Raw genomic sequence first — 6,496 nt, forward strand, 5'->3', positions numbered from 1 at the left:
TGAATAGCAAAAACGGTCCTTAACAGAAAGAATAGTGTTGGAGAAATATCAATTCCAAATTTCCATCTCTACTACAAAGCCATAGTAATCAAAACATCTTGGTACTGGCACAAGAACAGACCTGTCGACCAATGGAATAAAATTGAAAACCCAGAAATGAACCCACCGACCTATAGCCAGCTAATCTTTGATAAGGGAGCGTATAAAAAAGAATTGAAGACAGACAGCCTCTTCAGTAAATAGTGCTGACAAAATTCGTTAAATGCGTGTAGAAAACTAAAGTTAGATCCCTATATATCACCCTGCAACAGAACCAACTCCAAATGTATCAAAGACTTGAAACTCAAAGCAGACACTAGGTTTTTGAGAGTACAACTAAATTCTCAGTGATGCTAAAGAATTTGGTTGTACTAAGGCTGGCTGTTTCTAACAGTACTCTGTACAATTTCCTCCTAAATTTGTAAAGAGATATGTGAGAAAACATTTATTCTTCTCAAGTGCACATATCTTATAATTTCGCTGGAAGACAGTCACAGTTGATGTCGCAACAATTATGACCTCTTGGTAGTACTAACCGTACTTTTTCCTGGTTATCTGGGAAATTGAGTCTCAAGGATTTTCTCCTGGCTTTGATTCTCTTGTGGAATTCAATGTCCTCTGTAACTTGGACATAGAGTTCTAACTTTTAAAGAAAATGGTTATTAGGCCATATGAAATTATTTGGGTGATTTAATTTTTTCCTTTGAAGAGTGAAATAGAAAGAAAATTAAATAGGCTAAAATAGAAAATAATAATTTCCACACTATTCTAACTTCGTAGTGAAGAGTGGGGAGAAACTAATTCATTTTGAATTAAATTGAGAATGACGTTGTAGGGAGTAAAACATTTCCTAAGATACATCAGGGAAGGAGTGATGCATTATTGGTTACCAATTGAAAAAATAAACATTGCTGCACAAACTCTAACTACAGAACATCATTCTTAAAAATGAAAAAAAATGCATGGTACTCCCAAATGAAGCTAAAAGAGCTTAAATATTATCGAAACCTATTCATATTATGTGGGGATGCTTAAGTGTCTATGTCAACATAAAACTTGGGAAAGTGAGGTAGGCTCAGAAAATGTAGGAGTTCACTTGTGACATGCAGCTACAAATTTTGAAACCTGACAAGCTAGTAACTTTTCAAATTTGTCCTCCCACACTAGGGCAGAATCTAATCCATTACAAATTCTTGCTGGAATAATTAACAGAGCTACCCGCTTCAACTTAGATACAACCAGTCTCTTTCCTTTTTACTATTTTTAGTTAGCTTCCAGCAACAAAAAAAAGGCATCTAATAAAACTAATAGCAGCTTTGAGGCTAAAAATAAAAACAAAAGGCAAAAGAGGGGAGAGAGAGATTCAGTAGCAGGCATTTCATCTACTAAGGTTAGAGAAATCTTGATTTGTCACCTAGATGACAACAGGACAGCTGTCCCTTTTCTGTCACTGGGTTCACTGGTAGCCACTTGGAAATTAAGGAAAGAAGAAGAGGCAAAGCAGTAGTGACCCCTTCTATTTTCTCTGCTTAAAATGCAACCACACAATGAACAGTTCTGTACAAAGCCACAATCTTCAGAGCGCATCATCTGTACAATAGGTGGAGAAGGAACAACATGTCACACACATCCCACTCGTGCTCATACTTCCAAGGATGATTTCCACAGATCCCATGTGAGTGTCCACACGACCTTCTGGTGGTTCTTGTAATCGCTGGCACTAAAGGAGATCACAGAATTCATGGCCAGAACCTTGAGGAAATTCTGAAGAGAATTCAGTAACAGGGCCAGGCCCTTCTGATCCAGCAGTATGTTGGCCAGTATGGCGCCAATGTCAATCAGCAGTTGCAGGAGGTGGAGCACTCACCACTCATGGGGCATAGGTGTGTCAGAGTGGTCACTTTAGTGAAAATCTCTGCTTACTACTTTTCTCTTCAATACTCTTCTGCAGCATGCTACAATTCTTTTTTGCCACCCATCTCATCTTGCCCTCCACATACTGCTCCTGATTGAAGTTCTCATGGTTTCTGCAGATTGTGTCCATGTACACAAGTACCCTTCCGTCTGGAAGCAACTCATCCAAATTCTTACTTCAACCACATTAATGCACAAAGCAATACCTTCCTTGTCCTTTATGCCAACTTTAGCACACTTTGTTCATAAAGAAAGGCCCATAAAAGCAGGGCACTTGCTCAACCTCCTGGAACAGGCTTGGGGTCCTGTTGGACGCAGTTTATAAATGACTCAACTCGACTATTTCTCCCACTCTTCTCTCAACCCAAACTAATACCAAAGATCTTCAGCCCCCTCGGGATCACCACCCCTGGCCCAATTTACCTTTTCCCACAGACCTCAGAGCACCAAGACTCCTTCACCAAGCTGGTCCATTCTTGATAGTTACTTTTGAGATATAAGTTTATTTTAGCTAGTGCAACTAGAACGTATTACAACTTTTTTTAAAATACAAGTAAGCACTACTCAAAAGGGAAAAAATGAATGTTTTAACTCAATCCAAAAGGTGATAATATAACTAGAATTAGAATCTCTTGTGTGTATTACAGTAATGAGGCTTGAACTCAAAGCTTGGGTTCTGTCTTTGAGCTCTTTTTACTCAACGATGGTACTCTACTCTACCACTTAAGCCACAGCTCCACTTCTGGCTTGTTTGGTGGTTAATTAGAGATGAGAATATGAAGGAATTTCTTGCCCCGGCTGGATTTGAACCTCAATCCTTAGTCCTTGGGCTACTGAGTCCCTAAGGTTACAAACATCAGATACCAGTGCCCAGCTTAGAATTCAAATTTTCTTTTAAGTATTTAGAAGAAAGTCTTGGGGTTGAGTGAGTTCTAGGACACAATGGTAATTACTGACGAAGAGAAGTGGTAGGAAGTGCAGTTAAAATCCAATGTATATTCTGCAAAATTAAGTAGAGTAAGGGAAGGGGTATGTAGGAGAGAGATGAGTGAGAATGTTGAAAGGAGTGACACAGGCCGATATATTGTATTCATAAGCTGCTTTGTTAACTCTTTAATACCATTATAATGAAGAAGATCCCTAGGTAATATTAATATCACACATATATCCACATACACATAAACATAAACAAACTGGTTCAAAGAGAGCCACAACACACACAAACCTGAGAGACTTTTTGGTTAACTAGGAAAATGTTGGAAGCATGAGACTTGAGTGGAAAAGCCAAAGCCAAGTGAGAAAACAAGTTACCTGAATTTCAAGCTCCTTCACTGGCATAAACACACACACACACACACACACACACACACACACACACACACACACACACACACACATGTATACCCACATACATCTACACACAAAGTTTTCATATCAGTCATATATAATCTAGAACAATTAGGAAAATTTATGATATCACTACAAAATTTAATTTAATGAGAAAGAAATAAAAATTATATCAACAACATAGAATGAGATTGAGACAACAATAATCTTCCCAATAAACAAAAGCCAAAGATCAGACAAACGTCGAAGTTTTCCAAGATTTCTATTACATTGTTTTGTATGTATGTATGAGTAATAGTAGAGATTCGACTCTATGTTTATGCTTGTCTTGTGTTTACTTAATATTGTATTCCTTATGAAAACACTTCCAATTTTTATTTTCTAAATACCCTATCCAAATCGAATTAAAATCTGTGTTCAGAATCTATTTCTATTTCCTTTCTTTGAATAGCCACGATTTCCTTCTGGTATATTGTAGTCAATTAGTAAATAATCTGTACATGAATAATGCATTATTCTTTATGACATCAACAATGAAGGCACAATTTAACTGATCATATCCTCCAAAGATTACTATTATCCTACCTATTTCTTGACAGACATGAAATATAGAGAGTTGACCCCACAATTAACAGGACAATTCATCCCCTCTCTCACATGTATTTTGCTGATGGAGACTCCTGAGAGAGGACGCAAAGCCATTAAGAAGTGCAGAAAGAAGGAGAAAAAGAGGGAGAAGAAAGGCAAGAGGGAAAAGAGAGGAAGCACTAAGCCAACAAGGACAGGTTTACCTCAGGCCAAGGTCTTGGAGGTTTGCAGTGGAGCTTTCCTTTCCAATGAATTCAAAATTTGATACCAGTGGTTGAGGGAAATTGACATCCCAGTAAGTCCTAATGAGCCACATATTAGCTTTGACCATGAGCTCAAGTATTGTAATGTGTCTTCCTGAATGGAGAAAGAATATAATAGGAAGGATCATGAAAAACTTTGCCCCGATATATAGCACATGATTTAATGAACTAAATTGGAATAATGTAGGTAAGACATTTAGATATTGTATTTTGATAAGGGATATTTGTTTATAATGGCACATGTGTTACTCTATATATAAAATACATTCTGTCTAAGCTATAAACGTATCAAATAAAATTTTAGAATCTTATGGATGTCTAGAACCAATTAATGATATCACATACTCTAAGAAAGATATCTCAGGAGGTTTCTCATGTTTAAAATGAGTTTTGTTGATTATTGATTTATTTTCCAGAACAGTGAGTTTTTGAGAGTCTAACTAAATTCTGAGTGGTGCTACTGCATTTATTGATAATATTACCCTCCATCTCTCAAGGAAGAGAGAGAGAGAGAGAGAGAGAGAGAGAGAGAGAGAGAGAGAGGAAGTCATTATAGCATTTTCTCTGAGGGATAGACAATATTTAATACTTGTACAGGATCTTGCCTAGAACTATAGGTAAATGATTATTTTATAACAGAGAAAAGTAAGCTACAAAAGATGGAATATTTTCCTTTTTGTACACAGTTTTGTTGATAAATCACCAACTTTAATGAGTAAATCTACATAGCTAAACTCATTAAGATATTAATGAGATTTATACTTCATTTTCTTTCTTTATGTACTTGTTCTGGGGTTGATATCAGGATCTGGGTAATATTTTTAATTTTTTATAATCACTCAATTTGTAATGTGATTGTAGAGGTGATGTAAGGAGAGGTTATCATTCACAAGTCAGGTAATAGGTATATTTCTTTTAGGATCATGTCAACCCTTCTCTCCCTGAGCTTTATTTGGGTCAAGGTAAGAACTCTACCACACTTGAGCCACAGCTCTACTTCTGGTCTTTCGGTGTTTCAGTGGAGATAAAAGTGTCACAGACAATTCTGGCTGAGCTTGTTTGAACTGTCAGCTTGTTTGAACGTAGGAAGGATTACAAGTGTGAACAATTCCTACACGGAATATTATTCATTAAACTGACACAAAATTATAGTAAAATATATAGTTCTCTGGAAACGTAGTCTGTGATTCAAGTAGCAGAGTTATTACTTCTGGAAATGTTTCTGAAAAGGACATGGCCAGAGAGTTGTAACTCTTTCTGTAATATAAGCCTCTCATTTCATTCATCTGTATTTCTCTAAAGTGTTTAGTATTGATATTTTTTATTGTGAAAATACCGTACATAGGGTTTACAATTACATGGGCAAGGATATCAGTACATTTCTAATCAAGCATTGATATCTCCTCTTTTTTTTTCTCCTTTTCATCCCTTCCCAACTCCCACCCCCCACCCCGGCAAAATTTGTAAAGTTCGTTTTTCTACATAACGACTTGTACATCTCATTGCTGCAATGGGTCCACCAGTATCCCTATTTAAACGATTTGTTTTTTCCCTTCCCCTCCATAAATTATACCAACATCAAATACAGTGAAAGCATGGTTATAACATGGGGGAGGGACATTCAAAGCAACAAAGAAATAGTAACAATCACATGTAAGAAAGTATATTTGAATATTTATCTTGTGGTTCAGTGTCCCTAACATCAAATTATCTGACCTTTTCTGCTTGTTTCAAACATATACTAGTTATTGCAAATAAAGGAAACCATGGGACCTATGTTTCTTTGGGCCTGGCTTACTTCACTTAATATAATTTTTTCCATCTTTCCATTTCTGAACAAATGGTGCAATGTCATTCTTTATGATTTAGCCATAGAATTCCATTGGGAATATATACATTTTCTTGATCCATTCATCTACTGAGGGGTATCTGGTTGCTTCCATATCTTAGCTAAGGCAAATAATGCTGCAATAAAAATAGTTGTGCTGGTAGCTTTAGTATGGTCTTATTTGTGATCATTTGCGTAAATGCCCAAAATTGGGATTGTTGGGTCATAAGAGAGATCTATGTGGAGTCTTTTGTGGAATCTTCATACTACTTTCCACAGTGGTTGAACAAGTTTTTTTCTCACCAACAATGCAGTAAGGTTCCCTACTGTAGAAATCCCTTCCAGCCTGTGTTGTTATTAGAGTTCTTAATCATAGCCATTCTGTGAGTGAGGTGGTATCTCAATGTAGTTTTTATTTGCATTTCTTTTATGACTAGGGAGGTTGAGCAATTCTTCATGTGTCTATTGGCCATGCTTCTTTCTCCTTCAGAGAAGTTTCTCTTTGAGTCTTTAGCCC

Source organism: Dipodomys spectabilis, unplaced genomic scaffold (assembly GCF_019054845.1).
Source record: "Dipodomys spectabilis isolate Male_0828 unplaced genomic scaffold, ASM1905484v1 ptg000516l, whole genome shotgun sequence".
Lineage (NCBI taxonomy): Eukaryota > Metazoa > Chordata > Mammalia > Rodentia > Heteromyidae > Dipodomys > Dipodomys spectabilis.